We start from the raw sequence: 27,905 nt of genomic DNA on the forward strand, positions 1-27,905 counted from the left end.
TGCCTCCTCCTCCTCCCACCCCTCCTCCACCTCCTCCTCCGAACGACCATCCGTGGGCATGGCGCCATCAGTCGGTAGCTCTAGGCACAGCAGCAGTGCCGTCGCTAAGCGACAGCAGGCGGTGCTCAAACTGCTGAGCCTAGGCGATAAAAGGCACACCGCCCAAGAGCTATTACAGGGCATCACGGCGCAGACTGATCTGTGTCTGGCACCGCTGAACCTGAAGCCAGGCATGGTTGTGTGTGACAACGGCCGTAACCTGGTGGCGGCTCTGCAACTCGGCAGACTGACACATGTGCCATGCCTGGCCCATGTGTTAAATCTGATAGTTCAGCGTTTCCTCAAGACATACCCCAATCTGTCTGATTTGCTCACGAAGGTGCGCCGCATCTGTGCGCATTTCAGGAAGTCCAGCACAGATGCTGCCACTCTCAGGGCAGCGCAGCGCCGCCTCCAACTGCCCGCTCACCGACTGTTGTGCGACGTGCCCACGAGGTGGAATTCAACACTGACCATGTTATCCAGAGTTTACCAGCAGCGCCGAGCGATTGTAGACTGCCAGATGTCAACTTCCACCAGAACTGGTAGTCAGGTCAGTCAGCTTCCTCAAGTCTACAATGAGGAGTGGACGTGGATGTCTGATATCTGTCAGGTGCTGAGTAACTTTGAGGAGTCAACACAGATGGTCAGTGGCGATGCCGCCATCATCAGCCTCACCATCCCGCTGCTTGGCCTGTTGAAAAACTCTCTGGTCAGCATGAAGTCGGAAGCTTTGCGCTCGTCACAAGAGACGGGGGAAGAAGATTCCCTTGTTGATAGCCAAAGCACCCTTAGGTCTGTTTCTCAGCGCATATCGGAGGAGGTGGAGGTGGAGGAGGATGAGGAGGAAGAGGAGGAGAATGTTGGCGAGACACAAGAGGGGACCATTGTTGAGTCCTTCACTGTTGAGCGTGTATGGGCAGAAGAAGAGGAGTTGGAGGAGTTGGAGGAGGAGGAAATGGACAGTCAGGCCAGTGAGGGGAGTGAATTCTTACGCGTTGGTACTCTGGCGCATATGGCAGATTTCATGCTAGGCTGCCTATCCCGTGACCCTCGCGTTCAAAGAATTTATTCCAGCACCGATTACTGGGTGTTCACTCTCCTGGACCCACGGTACAAGCAAAATCTTTCCACTCTCATCCCTGGAGAGGAAAGGAGTGTGAGAATGCATGAATACCAGCAGGCCCTGGTGCACAAGCTGAAACAGTATTTCCCTTCTGACAGCGCTAGCGGCAGAGTGCGTAGTTCTGCGGGACAAGTAGCGAGGGAGAGTAGGCGAGCAGGCAGCTTGTCCAGCACTGGCAAGGGTACGCTTTACAAGGCTTTTGCCAGCTTTATGTCACCCCAGCAAGACACTGTCACCTGTCCCCAGTCTCGGCAGAGTAGGGCTGATCTTTACAGAAAGATGGTGAGGGAGTACGTAGCTGACCATACCATCGTCCTAAATGATCACACAGCTCCCTACAACTACTGGGTTTCAAAGCTGGACATGTGGCACGAACTGGCGCTGTACGCCTTGGAGGTTCTTGCCTGCCCTGCCGCTAGCGTCTTGTCCGAGTGGGTTTTCAGTGCAGCTGGTGGCATCATCACCGATAAGCGTACACGCCTGTCGACTGACAGCGCTGACAGGCTGACGCTTATCAAGATGAATAAAGCCTGGATTTCTCCTAATTTCCAATCTCCACCAGGTGAAGGAAGCTCAACCTGAATAATTTATCCACTCCTCCTCCTCCTCATTTTCCTCCTTCTCCTCCTCTTTGTACAGTAAAGCAGAGGAAACTGGCTATTTTTTGACAGGGCCCACTGGCTCTAGCTATAGTACTTTATGCATTTAATTTTTCTGGAGGGCCACCGACCCGGTCCTCCGTTTTAAACAATTTTTGGGAGTGCCACATACAGGCACTCAATCTATTCCATTTTTCTGGAGGGCCACCTACCTGCTCCTCTGGTTTGAAAACTTTTTTGGACTGCCACATACAGGCACTCAATCTATTCCATTTTCATGGAGGGCCACCTACCTGCTCCTCTGGTTTGAAAACTTTTTTGGACCGCCACATACAGGCACTATCCAAATTGAATTGTCTCCATAGCAGCCTCCACACGTTGTCTCCATTGCTACCTCCAAAAGTCGTCCATATAGCTGCCTCCATACATCGTCCCTTTATCAAACGAGGTGTGTCAGGCCGAAATTTGGGTTGTTTTCATGGATTCCACATCAAAGTTGTTAACTTTGTCGCCACCCTGCTGTGTTATCCACAAAATACACTGGCAAACTTTTACCATTTACGGATATTATTTCAGCGCTTCTTGCGCAGATGTTTACATTCCCCTCACCCGCCATATCCTAAACTTATAAGAACGCTACTACACTTGATCTTATACAAAAGGTTCTTAGAAGTGCTGTTTGGGGAGTAGCCTAGAGACAGGGGCTTGGATTGGCGAAAGCTCGCCTGGCAGCGGAGCGCCAGCTCCATGCCAAGAACCAACTTACATAGTTTTAACTGCAGCACCTTTAATCTACTACTAGTTCACTGCCTCCTTACATGGCCGCCTTATCAAACGTGCTGTGTCAGGCAGAATTTTGGGTTGTTTTCATGGCTTCCACAACAAACTTGTTAACTTTGTCGCCACCCTGCTGTGTAATCCTCAAAATATACTGGCAAACTTTTACCATTTACGGATATTATTTCAGCGCTTCTTGCGCATCTGTTTACATTCCCCTCACCCGCCATATTCCAAACTTATAAGAACGCTACTACACTTAACTTGGTGCAGGCTGGGACCGAGTCTGACCCTGGGGCTGGTCATATACTGCCGACGCAGAGGATTGCGGGGCCTACCTCGGTCCAGGTGTTTCAGGCCTACTATGCCTCCTCCTCCTCCCACCCCTCCTCCACCTCCTCCTCCTCCGAATTACCATCCGTGGGCATGGCGCCATCAGTCGGTAGCTCTAGGCACAGCAGCAGTGCCGACGCTAAGCGACAGCAGGCGGTGCTCAAACTGCTGAGCCTAGGTGATAAAAGGCACACCGCCCAAGAGCTATTACAGGGCATTCCACATCAAACTTGTTAACTTTGTCGCCACCGTGCTGTGTAAGCCACAAAATATACTGGAAAACTTTTTTCATTTACGGATATTATTTCAGCGTTTCTTGCGCAGATGTTTACATTCCCCTCACCCGCCATATCCCAAACTTATAAGAACGCTACTACACTTGATCTTATACAAAAGGTTCTTAGAAGTGCTGTTTGGGGAGTAGCCTAGAGACAGGGGCTTGGATTGGCGAAAGCTCGCCTGGCAGCGGAGCGCCAGCTCCATGCCAAGATCCAACTAACATAGTTTGAACTGCAGCACCTTTAATCTACTACTAGTTCACTGCCTCCATACATGGTCCCCTTATCAAACGAGCTGTGTCAGGCAGAATTTTGGGTTGCTTTCATGGATTCCACATCAAAGTTGTTAACTTTGTCGCCACCCTGCTGTGTAATCCACAAAATATACTGGCAAACTTTTATCATGTTCCGATATTATTTGAGCGCTTCTTGCTCACCTCCTTTGGTTCCTCTCTGCCACCCATTGGTTTGAAGCCTGAGTCCATTTAGGGTATGTCGCCATGCCACTCTCTAGCCTGCCGCTGCTGCCGCTGCCTCTGCATGCCGTCCCCTATAGTGTCAGGGTCAATTATTGGATGTTTTAGATGCTATCTAGCTTCATTCTGTCACTCTGTCATGGCCATGCTGTTGCCCATAATTTTGGCATAATGGTGCCAATAAGCAGCCTCAGAGGCATCCATGCATGCTGCCCCTGCTGTTTCCTGTCCATTTCCGTGGTGTTTCCATCCTTTTCTGAGGTTCCCAGGTGTTTGGCCAAGCTTCCCTGTGCAGAGCCTTGGTCCCCTTGAAAAATGCTCGAGTCTCCCATTGACTTCAATGGGGCTCGTTACTCGAAACGATCACTCGAGCATCGGGAAAAGTTCGTCTCGAATAACGAGTACCCAAGCATTTTAGTGCTCGCTCATCTCTAGTGTCCTCCAAAACGGGAAATGGCTCCCAAGTGTCTGAAATGCGACTTTTACACCATTTTATATCACATAAAAATGGAATAAAAAGTGATCAAAATGTCACACGGCCCTCAAAATGGTAGCAATGAAAACATTGGCTCATTTCACAAAAAATTACATATCACACAGCTCCTTACCCCAAACTATGAAAAAGTTATTAGCGTCAGAAGATGGCAATTTCTTTTTTGTACACATTCGCTTAATTTTTGAAAATGTATTAAAACGCAATAAAACCTGGATAAATTTGGTATCACCGCAATCGTAGCGAACCAAAAAATAAAGTAGAGTTGTCATTTGGAGCGCGCGGTCAAAGTCGTAAAAACTGAGCCCACAAGAACGTGACACACATGCAGTTTTTTTTTTTCAATTTTTACACATTTGGAATTTTTTTACAGCTTCCCAGTACATGACAGGGAATAATAAATAACATTACAGGAAAGTAAAATTTGTAACGCACAAAATAAGCCCTCACTCAGCTAAGTACAAAAAAAATGAAAAAGTTATGGATTTTTGAAGGTGGAGAGCGAGAAATGAGCGAAAAAACCCTGCGTCCTTAAGGGGTTAAGCATTGTTTACTCAAATATGCCATAAGGCTATAATTTTATTAACTCTGGACTTGGGGTGATGCCACACATGGCGTTTTGAACATGTTTTTGGTCCATTTTTAAGCAGTCCATTAAAAAACGCATGCGTTAACAAAAGTTTGAAAACGCATCTGTTTTTGACAGTTTTTACCAATTATCTTAATTAAAACTGGTCAAAATTGGATGCATTTTCAAAAAACACATGCGTTTTTGGACGGACTGCTTAAAAACTGACCGGATTCAAAACGCCACGTGTGGCATCACCCTTTGCTGGTGAGACCAGTATTAGACTGCAGAAATCACGTTTCCGTTGTGTGATGTCACATTACCATTGTATAGAAAAAAATTGCAGTGAAGGGACTCGCCATACGAGACAGGTATGTTTACAGGCAGTCCCGGGGTTACATACAAGATAAGGTTTATGTTTATGTAAGTCGGAACTGTATATTTTATCATTGTAATCCCAGCCAGAACTTTTTTGGTCTCTGTGACAATTGGATTTTAAAAATGTTGGGTTGTGATAAGAATCAGGATTAACACTAAAGGTTCATTACAGACACCAGTGATAACTGTTACAGCTGATCATTGTAGCCTAGGACTGAAGTACAATAAATTACCAATATCCAGAGGTCCGTTTGTAACTAGGGGTTGTATGTAAGTCGAGTGTTCTTAAGTAGGGGACCGCCTGTATTGGATGTTTTCCAGTGCCATCTGCTGTTCCAATCAGGATAGGAGATGGGAGGTCTGATTGGTATCAGGGATCGTATTCTTCACATTTCTATGTTGAACGTTATATGTGTGTTTCTTTTTCACTTACTGTTTAGTTACCAAAAAAGCCCAGAGCGCTTTTGCTGACAGCTGAGGTAATTTGAGTAGTGATTGTGCAGTTCAATACCACTGAGGAGAGAACATTCACAACTTGCGCAGACTAATTGAATCTGAATACAAACACTAATGCCGTCAGCATCTGAAACCATGCAAAATATTCTGCCAACCCATGACCGCACATATAGAGATTTGTTTTATGGACAGGTGGCTATATATATGCCACGCCATAGGCCCAGTAGATGGATTATACGCTACCTTTTACTGATATTTTCATATTACCACGCCACCTCAATGTTTTATGTTACCTTTCCAGCATCAGCTATCACCTCCGGTGTATAAAACGTCTGTTTCATACTTTTTATTGTGTATTTTTGTACAATGTCATTATAGTTCATCAAATAAAATTTTGTCATATATTTGCCAATAATATAGTTTCTGTGTATATCTGGTATTCGCTTTTGAGTAGGTTTAGGCTATATATATGCATATATATATAAAAAAAATGGTAACAATAAATAATAGTTCTCCTGTTCTATTATTTTTACTCTCAAGGATTATTATATGTTATTGATTTTGAAAACCCCCCACACTCTTGTGTACATACAAGAAACTATGGTAATTGCCCATCTGTGAGGGAATGGATGAACTAATTTGATAAATTCATGTACAGTATGCCTTGAAGACTTTTGTTTTGGAATTTTCCCTTTTTTTCTTTTCTTTTTGCGACTTTTTTGTGCACATTTGATATATTTGTGCCTAAATTTGCGACTTTTCCATGTGCCTAGCAAAACTAGCCGCACAAGAATTCTTCAGAGTTGCGCCTGATATATCTTTAAAATACAGATGTGAACGTATGAAAAAGTTGCAATTTTGTGGCAAATGGAGATTAAAAAGTTGCAAATAAACTCCAGTCCTGGCCAGACGTAGGAAAAACTTTAGAAGAAGTTGAAGATGAGTTTTAAACTTTTGTATGACTTTTGAAGAAAAGGTCGCAACAACCCTATAGGCACAGCTGCCAGATATATCTACCTCTAGGATAAATCAAACATGTCCAAAAGACTAAATATAAATGACCCCCTATGAATCCCTCAACCTCTTTATGCTTCACATGGGCAGCTAACACCCACAACAACATAGGGTCTTAGGACGCTGGTAGCCCATTGAGGCTGAAAGTAGCATGAGTGAAGCATAAAATGGGCACCGCCTCAATGGGCTACCAGAATCCTAGCTCCCTCCCTATGTTATCGTTATATGCATGTGAGTATTTATGGAACAAAGTTGGGAGATTTTAAGAAGATTAGTGAGTGCCATCAAGTCATTCCTTTTCTTGCCTTTGAAGATAAATCTTAAACATGTAAGGTATTACATGTCCGGTCTATCAAAATATAGTAATGGTTATTTCCGGCGTTGAGACCGATAATTGAAAATAGTGGCAAAGAAGGGGAAGGCGGGGGGAGGTTAAAAGTCTATGAAGCCAGAGCACAGAGGGCTTCTGTAACATGCCCATAGCCCTTCAGGCTCATTAGCATTATTGTTAAGGTTGATTTCTGAAGGAAAGCAGCCATGGATAACAAATATAAAAAGATTACCACAGTCCCACTGCCTGGATCTATGAGTAAGAGTCCCTGTTTTTTCACGCTTGATTGTGATAGATTTGGGATGGCATAGCCCACACAACACAATTTCAAAAGCAATTCTCTATTTATGGATAAGTGAATATGGAGGCCAGATATGTGTCCAATGAAATAACTATCTTTTCATGAAAATGTGGTCTTACAACAATCTGCAAGGATTTTGCTCATATGTCTCTCAGAACCATGGAGAATTGTGGCCGAATATAGTATAAAGTAATAAATTAATAAAAATTTATGTCAAATGTATGCTCTATGATCTTCCTATTCATGTACATAGGGCTTCTGCATTGTCATCGAATACAAATATTTGTCTACGATGCAGTCTCGGTATATAACAAGTGTGTTCATTTATGATTCCTCATGAATAAGCTGCAGATTATCTCCATTGCCTGACAATAGAGTTTATCTCCCTGCAGATCCATGTGACATTTACAGCAAAAATCCAGAACTGATGCTTTATATTCCCTAGTAATACACACATTAGATTTGCCAAAGGCAAATCCTTGATGTTATAAGTTAGCCCTGAGGTTTATAGATTGGAAGCTCCTGTGCCCCCAATCCTATTGTTTCATATAGCTATATGCTTACTCTGTAATGTCTTATATTGTTTGTTTATGTACCTCATGATCTGTAAAACGCTGTGGAATATGATGGATAACATATTGGTGGTACACGTCAAGAGCTTTGTCAGGAAGGCAAAAAGGGGCTTTGGTAGCAAGGGGGTTAACTTTCTTTTCAACTTTTTACTTCAAGGTAAATTTGAGTAAATTTTATAAACACACATTTACTTAAACAGTTGAAGCAATTTACTTGATGTTACATGGGTGAACCGATAGCTGATATTGCCTTTTCCCTAAATAACACCAATTTTTAGCAATTTTTTACTTGATCCTTGACTACATGTATAACAGACATCAGGTGACAGGTGCACATTAAAATTTTCCCGACAGGGCAACGGGGCTACACTTTGATACCTTGTCATGCATTGATCAGGTACAATGGGTAATGAATGACTTGGATAGAGTTTGGGGTTTTTCTCTTACTACTTTCCCTCGCTCCTTCCCGCCCCACTACTTCCCCTATCCCTCTGTATCCCTGTATGTGCTTTCCTACTTCTTCCCGTGATGTGTATGTTTAATATGGTTAATGTTGTTAATACTTGTTTAGTAGGGGTTTAGATTCTTTTCATAACTTCTCCAGGTAGTTCACGAAGGAATTAACCCCCATATTGGAATTGCTAGTGTGGGGTTCACAAAGTGAAGGGTCATATACATGTAGATGAATACTTGATGCGCTATATTTGTGCTTGACTGCTTTAAAGTGTGTATATTGCTCTATTATACATCGACTCATAACCAATGTCTTGAATATTGTTATACGTTGATTTCAATAAAGTTTATTGAACAGAAAATTTTCCTGACAGAAGATAAACTGCTGTCATTGTCCATGGGCGACCAGCAGAATTTTAAAAGTAATTGTTTATTGAGCAAACAATAATACAACATAAAGTTTGTACAAAACAATATAAAAAAATATGTACATAGTTACATAATTTTTTATAAAGAGTAAGAGTATCACTACACTGAGATAGATCTGGAACATAAGCCCTGCCCTAGCAGTAGCTGTGCTGCACATGCCCAACACAGATTCCATGTAGTTGCATGCAGAGTCCCAGCTGGGGGTGCTAACTAGAGCGTTATTTATCATTTCTGATGATAGCAATGTTTTTTTTTAATTTTCAATTTGTAAAATAAGAGGAATAATTTCATGAGAAAAAAAAGTTGGAGGCAAAAAGGCACAAACCTGAAATCACTGAACGCAGCTTCTCTCGATATGACATCATACTGGAGCAAATTTTGAACATAAATCTGATAAAACTGTTATATTGAAAGATTTTTTTAAAGTGAAGCACCAATGATCCCATTGCGCTGCTGTTTTGTATATTTCCACAAACTGTCAGTTTTTTCCTTAACTTTAAGCATGTTTAATAGTGTGATTGAGGCTTCCTGGGAACAATCTATTTTGATTGCAGTGATTTTGGGTATATCTGTAGTATTTCTCAGACACAAACCGACGGATACTGCACCTGTTTTCCCTCACTAACAATATATAATCACATTATCTTATTTGCAGCGTTTCCAGTCGCATAATAACAATATCACCTTCTTTCATTTAGCTGCTTTGTTTATTTACTTCATAAAATGCCCTCAATTGACATAATTAAAGTAAAGATGATTCCTTATTAGTATCTTAGATGATAACATATTAACCGGTTCGCGACCGCCCGCCGTGTATTCACGGCAGGGGTCGCGTTCCGATGCATGGAGAGGGCTTGCGGGCCGAGCCCTCTCCATAGCCGGTAAGTCTCTGCTGCATATTGCCGGTGCCGGCACCGATCGCGGGTGTTTTCTTGCTGATCGCCGCTGGCGGCTTCAAACAGGTGGCGGCGCGTGGGCGCCGCCATCTTTCAGAGGATCGCCGCTCCCCGTGACGTCATTGGGGAGCGGCGATCCGTCACCATGGTAGCTTCGGGTCTCACGAAGACCCGAAGCTACTTCGGGTTAACCCATTCATTACAATGTGCTATCAGCACATTGTAATGTATGAGGAGTAAAATCCCCATATACTGCCATACTGTAGTATGGCAGTATATGGTAGGATTGATCAGACAACCTAGGGTTAAAGTACCCTAAGGAGTCTGAAAAATAGTAAAAAGAAAAATAAAAAAAAAATTATAATAAAAAAACCTAAAAATTCAAATCACCCCCCTTTCCCTAGAACTGACATAAATATAAATAAACAGTAAAAATCATAAACACATTAGGTATCGCCGCATCCGAAAATGCCTGATCTGTCAAAATTTAAAACGGTTTTTCACTGCGTTTAACCCCGTAACGGAAAATTGCGTCCAAAGTCAAAACTGGCACTTTTTTGCCATTTAAAAAAAAAATTAAAAATTCTATAAAAAGTGATCAAAAGGTCGTACAGTCCTAAAAATAATATAATTGAAAACATCATCAAAAGTCGCAAAAGATGACGCCACCCTCAACTCCATACAACGAAGTATGAAAAAGTTATAAGCACAAGAAGACGGCAAAATAAAAAAAAAATTTTGTTCATGAGGTTTTAATTTTTGTAAATGTATGAAAACATTATAAAACCTATACAAATTTGGTATCCCTGTAATCGTACTGACCAAAAGAATAAATAAGATGCGTCATTTGTGGCGTGAAGTGAAAGCCGTAGTATCCAAGCCCACAAGAATACGACACAAATGCGGTTTTTCACCATTTTCACTGCATTTGGAATTTTTTTCCCGCTTCCCAGTACATGGCATGGAATATTCAATGCAATCACTATGAAGTGCAATTTGTTACGCAAAAAATGAGCCATCACATAGCTTTTTACGTGTAAAAATAAAAAAGTTATAGATTTTTGAAGGTGGGGAGTGAAAAATGGAAATGAAAAAACGGGAAAGGGCCCGGTCCTTAACCGGTTAAACTAGCTGTATTCATAGGTTCTGATACCATTATAATTGCTAACAGATTCTGTATAATCTGTGAAAATATAATCACGCAGGGCAAATGCATATTAAACTACTTACTCTAAATCTCAGGGTTAGTCTATTATATTATAATGATTTGATTTATTCTTGAATGTATTGCGTATTGACCCTAAAGCTTGTAAAACAAGACACAAAAAACAGGTAACGCTGGAAAGTATACAGGTCCCTCAAGTCCAACTGATAAGTGGATATGATCCCATTGGTGACCTTCTAGGGCTCACATGGTAAAACTGACCTAAATCAAACATTGTACATTTAAATGTAAATAAAGATACAATCTTGAATGAGGCATTCATTGTTTTCATTCAGATCTATTATATGTTATTCATACATTCAATATTATGTGGAGGAATGAAAAAGAGAGGCTTTTCTTTATGAGATCATATTTGTTTTGATCCAATTTCCTATGTTTCCATGGTTTGTTTAGTCATTGTAATTAGTTGGTAAGTAGCAATTAGTAAATGCATTGTGAGCAGAACATTGAGAGGACTAATTGCTTATATCTTCATTATTGAAGGCTCGTGACCTACTGGGGAAGGAAATATTATGGAACACATTCTATTAAATACCTTATGATAAGAGCAGAGAACAAGTATATGTTTTACAATGCTTCCAAAAGGTTAGAATATTGTTGATGATTCACATAGACAATGAATTACAATGGACAGAGATTGGCTGCTACAGTCATGCTTTTCCTGGAAAACATGTTTCTTCCTCAAGTCTCTGTTCATCCTGATCCTGGCTTAATTTATTAACAAGTTTTTTTATATTAACAACATTTATTAACCCCTTCCCGACATTGGACGTAGCATCGGGGACTTCCCGCTTCGTGATATACTTCTCGCTTCTGGCATCAGCAGTGGTAATCTAATATTTTTTCATCAATAAACATACAACCAACATTTTTCAACTAACATGAAGTACAAAGTTTCATGAGAAAACAATTTCAAAATCACTTGGATATGTAAAAGCGTTCGAAAGTTATAACCACTTATAGTGAGTGACACAGGGCAGAATTGAAAATATGGGCCGAGTCAGGAAGGTGAAAAGTATCAAGAGGATGGGTGATAGATGTATGAGCACAGTTGGCCTGACCATTGTGACCCTCAATTAATAGCAGTCCATAATCTGTCGGGAGCAGGTCGGGGGGCATGTAGATAACCATTAGTTAAGAGATCAGTGGCGTAACTAGGAGAGAAGGGGCCCCCTAGCAGGCTACTGCATGGGGCCCCCCTTCCCACTTAAAAAATATACATATTAGTATACTCACACATGCGAGTTACAATCACTTATAAATACACTCATGTGCTTATACACATAAATACAGTGCATATGCAACATACATACAGTGTATACAGACACCATATACACATCACAGAATATGTTATATACATATTATGCTGGACAATGTGCAGTACAATATAGATATAATGGTGCACATCCTCCATTCTTTATTGTGTCAGGTCGGATGAGGGGGCCTACTGACACTGTGGGCCCCATAGCGGCTGCTATGGCTGCTACCGCTGTAGTTACACCCCTGTAAGAGATATATGTTGTTAATGACAAAATCCCTTTAATGTGTAATACTATATGGAATGTTTGAAATAATCAAGAGGCTCCTTAACTAGATACTGTTATGGGCTTGAGAATTGGTTTCAAAACATGTGTAAAACTTTCACTGATGTCCCTTTTATGGTCTTTCAGTGTTTTAGGGTAAAAATGTACAATAATTATATTGTTATAATCCATGTTTTGCTTTAAAATGTTTTTATTTCATATACCAGCTGATAGGAATGCAAAAGTACAGCATCTGGTGGTTGAATTGCGAATGACAGTAATATCCCTTGTTGTCAAGTTTCCATCCAACAATATGCATTAGGAGTCATGTGAGAAACCTTCAGTTCAGATAAGGAATCTTATAGGTCATTATACAGTATCACCTACTGGGGAATATTGCTGTATAGGTATATGGGTTACAAGTAGTGATGAGTGGGTCTTATTCGGCACCCATGACCCCTGAAGGCGAACAGCGCAATAAATGACCAGTTTCAAGAGTGTCATTTATTGGATCTCAGAGGTATGGGCTGTTGGGGGCTAATGTTGCAAGGGTGATGCTGCAGGGGTTAAGATGTCTCTCTCTGCCCCTTCTCTTTCCCTCCTCAGGCAGGGTGTTAGGAACCTATGGGGTTCCCTGTGGCTCCCTCTCTTTCCCCTGTTACAGGGCTGGCAGGTATAGGGGTAAAATTGCTAACGGCTCTGGTCTCCCCGTGCTAGGGGAGGGCAGGATGGGCACAGTGGGCCAGGGCACTTCAGGAGCCAGGGACCCAGTGTACAGCGTGGGCTGGTGCAGGATTTTGCTGGCGGGGAGCTCTTAAACACTCTTAAACATACAGTTTGTCTTGTCTGTACAGTAGGGTTCATATATAAGGCGCACCTTTGATTTATGAGAAAATCAAAGGATTTTTTGTTGGCCTTATAGTCCGAAAAATAGGGTACATTAGGCTACTGAGAAGACTTTATCATGCAGCAATAAAGGCACACTTTCAGCATAGTTTGAAGTTCCAGCATCATAAAGTGTTATTTGCACAGTATTATTTTAGACCTATTACTCTTGAACTTATTTGTGTCAGTGTTACTTCATGCTTATTAAAGATATGCTTATACAAATAACATAATATTATTTATTCCATAAAATTTTTTAAATATTAGTACATGCAAATATTTCTAAATTAAAATAGCATGCATATATATATTTGATTATGATTTCTTCTAAAACGATACAATAATAGTAGATACATGTATCGAAATGGTAGATGATTGCATTCCAATATATTTGAATTAATAGATAAAAAAGTATGAATTTCCATTGTCAATTAGTGCAAATTCTAATAGTGTAGAGTAGTATGGTGTATAACAATTCCGATAGTATATAACAGTTTCGGTAGTGTAGGTTGATTATGTCTCTAAAAGTGTAATTACACAAGTTACAATTTTACTTTGCCATCAAGTTTTTACAACCATTTTTGGGTGTTAAAATACAGGTCGGGGTTCGTGTTCAGGTTCAAGTTCTCGAGTCTGGGTACTGAACCAAATTTCCCCCCATATTTGTCCAAACTCAAAGAACCCAACCTGCTCATCACTAGTCAAAAGTTTTATGCCTTTAGTGCAACAACAGTATTAGATAATAAATATTATTAGAAAGAATTCTACTCAAATATTACACAGCAGAAATATACAACATGTTCAGCTCGTGCTGGAAACATAGACCCATTTCACAGCCAATATGTTCTTTGGATAGCAGCAATCAGCATAAGATACTGCCAGAAATGAAGTTTACAAGGAATTTGTTAATCAAGTAAAAGTGTAAAAGGACAGAGGAATTCTTATCCATCGCGATTCCTCAATCTCTGTTTCTTTCTGATTGTCAAGTAGGTCATTAATCACTTCTGTACAATTTTCTAAGGTGGTAAGGAGAAGATAAGTGGCTGTCCTTCTGCTATTTACAGTGTAAAGAATTCTGTATATTATGTACTTTAATTGCACTTGAAATTAGTTAGAATTATCACTATTTGTTTAGTAATTTGCATAGTTCCTAAATACTTGTCATTGAACGGTTGCAACATGAGATTAACCAAATAGTTTGATATTGTAACACTGTGCTCACTCTGAGGACCCTGTTCCTGTGGAATCTTTTACATTCTATATAAGGGCTTCCTTAAAGAACTAATTCTTAAAGAACTAAAGGTTCTTAAAGAACTAATTTCATAACCTCCATTCTAGCAACAGAATCTTTGCATCTATTTTCTGGGTTCCAGGTCATTTTACAGTTTTAACTATTGACCCTACCATTCTAGTGGAATCCGTTCTGTTAGTTTTTGAATGATTTATGATATTTAGGCTTCTTTTCTGCCAGGTGGTGGGTCCTGGGAGTAGACAACCTGGTACCACCAATCAGAGAGAAGGGAGCCTAATAAGTATTATAAGTACTAAACTAACATCACTAAGTGATACATGCTGGGATCAATGTAGTGGGAATAATAAAGGATGCAAAGATTTGGAGTTAGTTGAATGGTAAAAGGTCCTGTCCTGATGCTCAGTATGTTCTATAGGTTGTTCTTCCAAGGGAAGGCCCAACAATAATAGGATTGAGGAAGACCCTTCCTTTATCAAAGCAACTTTAGCAACTTGAACGGGGGTCAATGCTAAGAAGAATCTTCCCTTCTCTGTAATTCCAGCATTGCAGACCTTTGTCATTCTAGCTGTTAATTTGCTCAGGTAATCTGCCAAAATTTCACCCCATGCTTCCAGAATCCCTTTCCACAAATTGGATAGGCTTGATGGGGACTTTTTGCGTACGATATGGTCAAGTTGCTCCATTAACAACTTAATGGGGTTTGTGAGGTACTTTGGAGGTGGCTTTGGGTCATTTTCCTGTTGTAGGATGAAATTGGCTCCATTCAAGCGCTGTCCACAGGGTATGGCATGGCGATGCAAAATGAAGTGATAGCCTTCCTTATTTAAAATCCCTTTGACTTTGTACAAATCTCCCACTTTACCAGCACCAAAGCAACCCCACACCATCACATGACCTCCACTATGCTTGACGGATGGCGTCAGGCATCTTCTAGCAAGTTTTCAGTTGTTCTGCATCTCACAAATGTTCTTCTGTGTGATGCAAGCACCTTAAACTTATATTTGTCTGCCCATAACACGTTTTGCCAATCTTCCTTTGACTGATGTCTGTGTTCTTTTGGCCATATTAATCTTTTCCTTTTATTAGCCAGATGTGGCTTTTTCTTCGCCACTCTGCCCTAAAAGCCAGCATCCTGGATTTTCCTCTTCCCTGCAGAGGTAGACACTGGCGTTTGGTGGGTACTATTTAATGAAGTTGCAGGTTGAGGACATGTGTGGTGTTGGTTTCTCAAACTAGAGACTCTAATGTACTTGTCTTGTTGTGCAGCGGGGCTTCCCACTACTCTTTCTACTTTGGTTAGAGCCATTTTAGGCTCTCCTCTGAAGGGAGTAGTACATTGTGCCATTGTAGGAAACCATTGTAGGAAATCTTCAGTTTCTTCTCAATTTGTCTTTTTTACTGGCCATTGTGAGAGTTTCATAAAACAAACAAATGTGATGCTCTAGATTCTCTACCACAAAGGTCAGTTTTACAGCTTCTTTAATCAGACAACTGTATTCAGCTGTGCTAGCATACCTGAACAAGGTTTTTCTATGGTTTTCTAAACATCCACTAGCCAGATTACAAAGTTGGAAAACGCAATGGGGCTTATTTACTAAGGGTCCGCTGCTGCACTTTTGCCAGATTTTCCTACGTTTTTGGGGATTGCACGGCCGTGAGAGTTATTTAACAGGGGATTGTGTCGCATATGATTGGATTTTGACACAGCTGCTCAGGCTTGAATGAGGAAGAAATAGGGGGGGGCATTCTGTCGGATGATCCTACTGATTCGGACTGATTTAACTTTTAAATTGTTTAAAGGTAAACTCTGAGTGGACCTGAGCGGGGAAGCGACACATGCAGGATATTGGGCGCACAATCTTAGTGAATGCACTTTCGGTGAACTCCTCCAGATAGGTAAGTAAATGTGCCCCAATGTACCATTAAACCACTGGAGCTGTGGTTGTTGGAAATGGGTCTATATATACTTATGTAGATATTGCATTAAAAACCAGAAGTTTGAAGTTTTGAAGTTTGCATTAAAAACCAGAAGTCATTTACCACATTAACAAAGTATAGAGTCTATTTATGATTCATTTAATATTAGCTATTTAACTTCATTGAAAGAAAATGTGCTTTTGCTAAACTTGCTGCTCCTGCAGCATTTTTTTAAATAATTAGATTTTTAGGGATTAATATTCTTTCTAGCTGTGAGAAGCCATGTAAACTGCTTCACTAATGTATGTTGCTTAGGTTGGACCTACAGACTCCCTACCAGGGAGACATCTACCAGGAGAATCAGTACCTGTAGTTCAGTAGAATATTTAATACAATGATGTATATTCATGAGCAATTTTCTGATTCAGAAGGAATGTAATCATTGCTAGTTGTGATTGACAGCACATATAGTACCAGCATGTTATATATAGTTACATCTGAATATAAATTCAGTTTTTTATATCATATCATTTGCATTTACCTAATGGTTTGTTCTCTCCCCACTCAAATAATGTCTCAACTGTGTATAAATAGGTTCCTATGGTTTACATCTCTGTATTTTCAATGTTCCATAAATATATTTTCAATGTCGCATAAATATAGTTAAGAAAATAAAATTCCGGACAGAATCTTCAGAACTGGACCTCACCTGAAAGGTGAGGATCCACTCATTCCTTATACTAATTCTCGGAAATAGTGCAGGCAGTCCCCTACTTAAGAACACCCGACTTACAGACGACCCCTCGTTACAAACGGCCCTCTGGATGTTGGTCATTTACTGTACTTTAGACTTGGGCTACAATTATCAGCTGTAACAGTTATTAAAGGTGTCTGCAATTAATATTTATTGTTAATATTGGTTCTTATGACAACCCAAGTTTTTATATCCAGTTGTCACAGAGACCCAAAAAATTTTGGCTGTATAAAATATACAGTTCCGACTTACATACAAATTCAACTTAAGAACAAACCTACAGAACCTATCTTGTACGTAACTGCCTGTACATGCGGGTAAAATATGACCCAGGTGCAAAGCCCAGAACATGGAACAAGTGCAGCAAAAAACAAATAGAAACAAATAGCAGAACCCCAAGATTCAAGAAGGTGCAGTTTTCACAAGTGACCACTTGTGCTGCCATTTTTCATATATACACACACATTCATATTTTATATATATATATATATATACATGTTACTATAGAAACTAAAATTGACATTGTCTATATGATGGATGAGATCATGTCTGTCATCATAATGAGCCACAAATCTTCACATCTCAAAGCTTTAATAGAAATAAATCACATTAAGGAATAATGATACTATTCCACTCCATAAGCCGCTTCTCAAGTTCAGGTAGAGATTTGTCACATTCTAATGTGTGTTTTTAATTATTTAAGATACACGTTAAATGTTTAACCAAGACCTACATCACTGTCTCCTTTAGTCACTTAAATTACTCTTATACATGACAATACCTTGTGCCGTATTTCTCAGAAGGGGTCTTATATTATTTTTGGGTCTGAAAAAAAGGGGGTTGGGTTTATGTTTTATTTTTTACCATGAACAAAAATAAACAAAAAATCTTAACATTTATTAGACTATAATTGTGTTGTCATCTGCTGGAACATCATCATTACTCTACAAACCCTGAATTACATAAAGAATTTCATGTGACCCTATGGACTTTAGAATCATTTGACCCAATTTCTCATGTCTAGCAATGGCACTTTCCTCTCGTGAGCTCTTCTAGTCTATATCACTGCTTGTAATTACTGCATTGTTAGCTTCCTCTTCCCTGCAGATCCATCCTCCTTCTTCTCCATGCTGCCTTCAGCTGACAGGCTAAAGGGGGAACACTTCAAACAGCTCTAACCGATAGAACATTACACCTATAAGCACAGTTCTGTTGTGTTTTCCCCCTTTTATTTCACATGAGGATTGTGTTTCTTGGTGCCACAGACACAAAAATATTCACTCTTAAATTTAGGAGTGGGAACTGTATATAAAAATTGCTATCTGTTTTAAACTGTGTTTCACGGTGCAACAGTTCTATCTGTTGGACAGGTGTACCTAATAAAGTGGCCGGTGAGTGTAGATAAGTATAAATGTGTTTTTTTTCATAGCAGGGACAGAGGGACTAGCTAAAGGGCGATTTGGGACAGTAAACGACCATAAGGTTGGTTGTGTGTCCCAAATAGCTGTGGGGATTATGGGAGAGGGAGGTGCTGGGGCGTGCATAATTAGCAGCCCAGAGCGCAGACATCTTGTCCCCACCGAATTCCCTTGTGTCACAAACTTACATCCCTCTGAAAATTATAGCACACTTCCTGCATCTCCCTGCACCCAATGTCCCCCACAGTATTAAGAGCAAATAATAAAATCCTATCGTACGTTACAAATCTTTAGCAATTATTTTTCTTTACACTTGCTTGGACAGATAAAACGACTTAACTTTAACAATACATACATTTTTTTACTGTTGTGGTCAGAAATCATGTTTTCTAAATTTCCTACAAGGAGATATTGAGGAAGTAAGTGCCTGTGTTGTGCAAAATGATCTCACCGAAGAACCTGGATTTTGTTTATTATGGTTGGTAAACAGCTTTACTGTATAAGCAACAAAATAAAAAATAACTTCTCTGAATGCTGAACTAGCAAGAAAAAGTTCAGAAAGTATTTTACCCTTAAATAAAATTATCTTAAAGAAATAAGGCTTGGGACACATGAGATAAAATCGCTACGGGTTTACCACCACAGATCAGCCAATGGCTAACCAGTTGTGATTTAGTACTAAGCAGAATCTCATATACATACTGTATAAAAAATACAGTTTTAATCCTGAAAAAAACCTCCTCCAATCAACCACAACAAAATATAGAACACAGTGGAGAACGTCTGATGGGAAACTAAATGGGGGTCATTTACTAAGGGCCCTGGGGACCGCACTTTCAATCCCGACGATTTTGGATGTGACACAAACCGCGGGTTCTAACTTCAAAATTGTGTTGGTAAGCCAAGCACTTAGATGCACCAAGAAGAAGATGGTGAACTCCGGCGGACCTAAGCGGGGAAGCGACAGATGCAGGAAATCGGGCGCACGATCTAAGTGAATCGTGGCAGAGTGCATTCCGGACAGACAATGCACTTTCGGGAACTCCGAGGGACTGGGTAAGTAAATGTGCCCCAATGTTTTTTGCACTGAATGCCTAATGACTAGAGATGAGCGAGTATACTCGTCCGAGCTTGATGCTCGTTCGAGTATTAAGGTACTCGAAACGGCTCGTTGCTCGGACGAGTATTTCCCCTGCTCGAGATCGAGCATTTAATTAAAAAAACACAGTGAAGAACAATGAAGAATAGAATAAAAACAGTGAACATAGTGAACACAGGATCATTTAAGTGAAAAACACATTGGAAAACACAGTGAAGAATAGATTACAGATGTTAAGCACATCTGCTTACTTGTCGGGAGATACGCGCGAAACGGTGCGAACAAAATAGCATGTGAAGAACACATTGAAGAACATGGTGAGCAGGACAGAGACACCAGGGAGCAGCACAGAGACATCGGGGAGCAGCACAGGCAGCGGCGGGCACGGAGACATCGGGGCAGCGGCGGGCACGGAGACATCGGGGCAGCGGCGGGTACGGAGCCAGCGGGGCAGCGGCGGGCACGGAGACAGCGGGGCAGCGGCGGGCACGGAGACAGCGGGGCAGCGGCAGGCACGGAGACACCGGGGCAGCAACAGGGGCAGCGGCAGGCACGGAGCCAGCGGGGCAGCGGCAGTCACGGAGACACCGGGGCAGCGGCAGGCACGGAGACATCGTGGGCAGCGGCAGGCACGGAGACATCGGGCAGCGGCAGGCACGGAGACATCGTGGGCAGCGGCAGGCACGGAGACACCGGGGCAGCGGCACAGAGACATCAGGAAGGGCAGAGAGATCGGGGAGACTTCAGTGGAAGAAGAGGAGCGGATCCCGGGACAGCGTATCTCCCGACAAGTAAGCAGATGTGCAGAACATCTGCAATCTATTCTTCACTGTGTTTTTCACTGCGTTTTTCACTTAAATGATCCTGTGTTCACTGTGTTCACTGTTTTTATTCTATTCTTCACTGTTCTTCACATCTGCTAACTTGTCAGGAGATAATATACGCGCGGAACAGTGAAGAATAGATTGCAGATGTTTGCATACATCTGCTAACTTATCAGAAGACATTCTTTTTCAATTGAATAACACATTTTATTCCCTAACCATTTTATTCCCTAAAAATGCTCGGGTCTCCCATTGACTTCAATGGGGCTCGTTATTCGAGACGAGCACTCGAGCATCAGGAAAAGTTCGTCTCGAATAACGAGCACCCGAGCATTTTAGTGCTCGCTCATCTCTACTAATGACCATAAATGAATTGAGTCTTTGCATCAATAATGGTAATAGTAATAAAAATTTTGATTATAATCCGAGTCCTTATTTACATATTTTGAGAACTTCCAGCCTAATTTTTTTTTCCCTATGGGTACAAAATCCTCCCAATGTAAGTGCTTCTATAGCTCAGATGTTTGATTTGATGTACATGAAACAAGTTCTTCCCAAGTGAGAAACATGACATTGTCAAATCAGAATTCTTTGCATTGTGTGAGAAACTTCAACCTTATTATCGGCAATGGAGCCCTACATCGTTATGTTTCCAGAAGATGTCAGGCACTCTTCCAGCATCCATTCATTTGCTCTACATTTGACATATGTTCTACTCTACCTCAGACCTAGACGTATCTGTCTCCTTTGATTTAAGGGCATCCTTTTGGCACATCTTTGACAAGTTATGTGTGGATGCTGTTTTTTCGTATTCTATGAGTTGCAAAGCTAGCAAAATTCCTACAAGAACATTTACATGAGAAGTCAAACATTTTACCTACACTGGAAATGTACGTCAAAGCATCATTTGCTTTATAATAAAATAAGGTTCTGTTAGATACATGAAAAGAAACTTAACAAATGCATCTGTTAACATAAATGTACCTCTAAAAATGTATGTTTTAAACTCATGCGCTGAGTAATAGCCTCTGAATCTGCAGCACAGAGGAGCTCTGGTAGTACCTACGGGAGCCCTTCAGACTCATTAACAATTTTAAAAGTCACTGTCAGTTGATCAATGTGTAAGTGTTGATAGTTTATCATGACTGTACCACCATGACTGCATACTGCAGCTCCCCACTTCATTGACTGTGTACTGCAGCTCCCCACTTCATTGACTGTGTACTGCAGCTCCCCACCACCATGACTGTATACTGCAGCTCCCCACCACCATGACTGTATACTGCAGCTCCCCACCACCATGACTGTATACTGCAGCTCCCCACCTTCATGACTGTGTACTGCAGCTCCCCACCTTCATGACTGTGTACTGCAGCTCCCCACCTTCATGACTGTATACTGCAGCTCCCCAGCTTTATGACTTGAACAGAGGAATCAATAAAATTATTTTTTACAAGAATGCTGGCTCTAATCTCATGAATAGAGACATCAGTGTTATGTGTAGTTTGTAGGGGGCTCCCTGGGGACGGCTTCTCTTTATCACATGGCTACAAGCTAGTGAAGTTAGCGAGTCAGCGAGTTTATCAGGAAGACAGGCACCACCTTTTTGTTTTGTCACAGAGAAATTAGAAACATATAAAGACAAAATGGTCTTTATCCAGCGTCTCCTTTTGGTATCTTGGGGGAAAACTGACATCTCCTTATCTCGCAGGTAGAGTTGTACAATTTTTCAGTACTAAAGATGATTGATTACCAGGGGGTGGAGGGATTTAAAAGAGCGTCTATAAGTGGACCCAGCCTCCAGAAAAATTGATCTCTACAAGTCGTATGATGATAAATTTTACCAACGTATTGAAGTATGGAAAGTGCATCACCCCATGTATTTCTTAGCTTGTCATGTACAATATTGTTTATTGTACCACTGTATCTAAGCATATCAAGTGTGATACTCCATACTAAGTGTGTGAATCAAAGTCTGTTTATCTATGCTGTCAAGTACCGATAACTATGGGAGAAACAAAAACACCAAAGAGCAGTGCATTAACCCCATAACGCAAAAAGATGTTACTGTATGGGGGAGTATGAAGCGGGCTCACAGGCCGAGCTCTCTTCATACTCACTGGGTGTTTGCTTCACAATGGAGCAAACACCCGTTGCAAACACTCGCGATCGTTGCTGGCCTGGATCGCGGGTATTAACTCGGCATTAATGCGCCGGTGGCAGTACATGGTAGCATTAATCTCACAACCAAAGGTTAAAGTACCCTAGGGGTCTGAAAAATAGTAAAAATAAAATTTAAAAAAAGTAAAAAAAAAAAAGTGTATTAAAAAAACCTAAACATTCAAATCACCCCCATTATAAAAAATTCTCTAAAAAGAGATCAAAAGGTTGCACGGTCCTAAAAATAAAAGTGAAAACTTCATCAAAAGTTGCAAAAAATGACACCACTTACAGCTCTGCACACCAAAGTATGAAAAAGTTATTAGCGCCAGAAGACGGCAAAACGAAAACATTATAAAACCTATACAAATTTGTTATCTTCATGATCGTACTGATACAACAAATGAAATAGAACTGTCATTTGGGGCGCAAAGTGAAAGCTGTCAAATCCAAGCCCACAAAAAAAAAAAAAGGAGCAAATGCAGATTTTCATCATTTTCACTGCATTCAGAATTTTTTCACGCTTCCCAGTACACAGCATGGAATAATGAATACCCTCACTATGAAGTGCAATTTGTTACGCAGAAAACAAGCTGTCACACAGCTCTTTAAATGGAAAAATAAAAAAAGTTATAGATTTTTGAAGGTGGGGAGTGAAAAATGAAAACGCAAAGAGGAAAAAGGGCCTGGTCCATGAGGGGTTAAAGTAATATAATAATTCTATACTCAGATAACAGAGGCACATCTGTAATGAAGTCACCTCTCCCCTCTCATCACTGATCTCTCCCTCAGGTCTGAGCCAGACTCAATATACTTCGCTGAAGAAACTCAGATACATAGAAAGTGTCATGGGTGGTCCTGCGGGTATCGCGGGCTCACCCGTGCCTCTCGCTCCCCGCAGGCGCAGCGTCAGTGCTACTTACCTCTCCGCGCTCCTGAGTCCCGGCCCCGTGTCTTAGGGCGCGTGCGCAGCAGCTTTAGAAAATTTAAAGGGCCAGCGCGCCATTAATTGGCGCTGGCCTTTTCCCATGAGGCTATTTATATCTGCCTCTCTCATCTCACCTCACCTCTCCCATCTTTGTGCCTCACAGCCTGAGAGAAAGCTATTCTGCGATTTGCCGGACTCTGACGTTGCATCTCTGCCGCCTGCCCTGACCTTGTGCCTGGACTTTGACCACGAGATTGTCTGCCCTCTCCTTACCTCGACCTTGGCCTCCACTGCAGACAAGTCACGCCTGAGGAACGACCTGGTGGTACCATGCCGCAGCTTGTCTAACCCACTTTGCGGTGGGCTCTGGTGAAAACCGGGTACCACTTAGACTCCGGTCCCAGGTAGTGGCTTGTGTCATCGTCTGCAGTGGTCCAGAGGATCCACACCTGCAAGCCTGACAGAAAGATTACCAAAACCTAGACTAAGTAGATATGTTACAAGAACCAAGATTGCTACAAAGAAGCAGGACCAAAACAGGTTTTACTTCACAGATACAGAACCAGAACCACACTTACTACATAGATGTAACACCAGAACCAAGTGTTAACCAGAACTAAATGTAAGTTCTAATGTTAGGAAAACTTATGTGACATAACCTAAATTGATATTTATTCCAGTAAAGCCTAACTAGGGTTGTAATCTCATGTTCAAATCATTGTCTTTTTATGTAAAATGCAATGTATGTCTCATCCATTTCTTCACTTGTAAATCACAATCGTGCCACAAGGACTGGAAAATAACAATTTGTGGCAAACATTACAATAATAGAAGTCAGATCAGTTGTCCACTCGGGAGAATCCTATTGCTTTATGATCCATTAAACAATGAATTTCTTAGGGAAATGCAATACCGAGCATATAGGTAAGTGATTGAAGTCTCACATCTATCGGGACTAGAATGCTATTTGGTGTAAGTTGACAACACTGACAGGGACGGTGAAGCATGAGCTTAGCGCTATACAACAGGGAAATCAATTAAAACTGGCTTACACGGTAGGAGCAAGAGAAAATGATTTTATTTTCCCTAAGAAAATGTAGCAAGATGTTATACAAATGCTTTAAAATCACAAAATTCATTTCTTAAATTTTACATTGATTTGTAAAAAAATATTATGCGATTAAAAAAAAAAAAAAAACTCGCATATACTCGAGTAATGAGAAAAAACAGACACTGTACTCACCTCCCGACGCCACTCCGGCAGGTCCTCTTCTATACCGCAACCCTCCGGCATCGGCTCCGTGTCCCCGCGCTGTCCGTTGCAGAGATTCGTGACATCAGCCACTGGGCACACACTAAGATGTCAGCGAGCGGACAGCGCGGGGACACGTAGCCGATGCTGGAGCATCACAGTATAGAAGAGGACCTGCTGGGAGTGGGGGCGTCGGAAGGTGAGTACAGTCTTTGTTTTTTTTCCTACCGAAATAATATTGCGGGCAGGGGCTAGGCAGACTGTATACTACAGAGACTGGGCAGGCTGTATACTACAGGGGCTGGCTATATACTTGGAGGCTGTGACCAATGCATTTCCCACCCTAAGCTTATACTTGAGTCAATAGGTTTTTGTATCAATAAGGAGTAGACTATATAAACAGGTATAATGTAGTAAATGACAATACAAAATACAAAAAGCTACATACTTTATTTCTACTTTTTTCCTGCTCCTATACCTATTTACAAGAAAACTTTTGATTATTATTTTTATATACATTCTTAAAATGTTTTGAAGCTTTTATCAGGCCACTTTGCTCTTTTCAAGGGGTTGTCCGAGGTTATAAAAAAACCCTGGGGTGGCTGGGACTGGGCAGGTTAAAAAAATAAACATGTACTTACCTCCCAGCGCACTCCCAGCTTCTGGCCGACCGAGGTTGCCTACCCATCCCTATTCCTAGCATGGGTCGGGTGGGCGCAGCGCAGCTGGAGAGATCGCAGCACTGGAGGCCGGGAGGGACCGTGGAGGTAAAAACAAGTTTATTTTTTTTCAATTGCCCCATCCTGGCCACCCAAGGGTTTTCTTCTACCCTCGGACAACCCCTTTAACACCAGCCAGGGATGAAACTAGGAATTTAGGGTTGCCTGGCAAATTATGGCCCCCCAACATTAGTTTCCTATTTTATGTTTGTGATGTTATCTCTATAAAGAGACCGTTGCCTTCTCTGTGTCTTGAATCATAGATACATTCCCACAGAACCAGGATTACTTAAAGGAAACCTACCACTTCTGAAGGTAGGTATGAGATACAAACACCGGGCACCAGCTCAGGGTGAGCTGGTGCCGGTGCTTAGTCTCGTTAGTGTTAAAACCGCGGTATCGCGGTTTTAACACTTTTGAAACTTTCTAGCAGAAACTGCTTCGGCGCTGCGCGCGACCGTGCGCGCGCAACGCCTGCGGCGTTTCCAATGTAGGCGCGCGCACGATCGTGTGCACGAAGCGCCGAAGCAGTTTCTGCTAGAAAGTTTCAAAAGTGTTAAAACCGCGATACCGCGGTTTTAACACTAACGAGACTAAGCACCGGCACCAGCTCACCCTGAGCTGGTGCCCGGTGTTTGTATCTCATACCTACCTTCAGAAGTGGTAGGTTTCCTTTAATAGATACATTACCAAAACCAATATTACTGAATAGACATGTTACCATTACCAAGATTGCTAAATTAATGTGTGACCTGAACCAAGATTACTTAGGTAGATATATTACCAAAACTGAGATTACTACAAAGAAACAGCACCAGAACCAAGCTTACTACACAGATACATTTACAGAAGCAAGGTTACTAACTAAATAAATTACCAGAACCAAGCCTACTATATAGAAACAGCATCACAACTAAGCTTACCATATAGATATAGAACCAGAAGTGCCACAGATAGTCTTCTATTGAAGCAAATGTGTCACTGTCAGTACCTGTCCAGCAACAGCGCAACCACAACCAGTCTTGGCGCCAGCTGTCAGACTAGGTAAGTGGTGAACTCACCCTGCGGCGTCCCTGCGGGCTAAGGCCCTGCCTAAAGCAGATAAACCGCTCTGGTAAGGGCGAACCCACTATCAGGAATCTAACTGACAGTCCCTGAGCGACCCTACAACATGACAGGGAAATCTTACTTCATCTGGCAGCTGCTGGATGGTGGAGCGGACAGGACAGGTAACCGGAATACAGATATAGACCGGTGTTCACACTGGCGCTCAGAAACCAAAACAAGATTGAACAGGTAATCGGAATACAGGAATAGACCAGTGTTCACACTGGTGCACAGAATACTAACACAGATCTCAGACAGGGAAAGCGGGATAACACTAGGAGGTAAACGATACTGAGGGACAAACAACATTTATATAGGTCTTCAGGTAGGATATACACAGGTCAGGTCCAGATCAAACGGGTTATATACAGGTCAGGTCAAGATCAAGCGGGTTATATACAGGTCAGGTCCAGATACAGACAGACAAGTGGAGAAAAACAAACCAGGTAAAAACCAAGATGGCTGCAAAGGTACAGAATCGGATACAAAACACAGAATACCAAACAAGATAGCAAGAGCAAGAGATACACAGGTAGGACTTTAAGAATAACCAGCAAGGTCTGATGGGAGTAGGTAGGTATCAGGCTAGTAACCCTTGCTGGGCAGGGCTGAAATGCAAGGAGCAGGGTGTGGCTCAATTAATCCAAAGACAAGCATTAAGCCATAGTTCACACACAAATAAACGCCATCTATTCCGCCAACTGCGGATAGTGCGACATTTAGACATGAACGTTACAGTCACATTGTCTGATGCTGAATGCTGAGTCACAAAACACAGAAGATGCTGCCAAATTGTGAGCTCATGGATAATACCAGCACCTACTGTAAGTCTTATGTCTCACAGAGGATGTTTTTTATGTCATTCTTCTACCTGGCTGCCATGTGAGCTCCTTACAGCCACAACTTGTCAGATTTAGGCCGCGGCCGAGGACCTCCCCCTGTGCGCTAGCGTCGCGTTATGACGGACGCCTAGTGGTACGTGTGACCGCGGCCTTAGCAATACATACATTTTAGCATTCTTAATAAATAAGCAAATAGATTTTCCAGAGTGGGATAAGGAAAACTTTACCTCAAAGCTACCTTAAAGGCAGTCCCCTTAACATCAAGAATGATTTATTCAAGAATCTCAGTGGCATAATAACATCTCATCAGCACAGTGTATGGAATGGTTTGGCTGGATGAGAGCCTGTAATTGTCTGACCCTGAAGGGTTAAAGGAGTTGTCCAGGTTCATACATTACTATTGGCCCCAGGTGATATGAAAATAATAAAGAACCTACACTTACATCTGTCCTTAGATTGAGTCCAGTTCGGCTACTCCCAT

Source organism: Engystomops pustulosus, chromosome 3 (genome assembly GCF_040894005.1).
Source record: "Engystomops pustulosus chromosome 3, aEngPut4.maternal, whole genome shotgun sequence".
In the NCBI taxonomy this organism is placed as follows: domain Eukaryota; kingdom Metazoa; phylum Chordata; class Amphibia; order Anura; family Leptodactylidae; genus Engystomops; species Engystomops pustulosus.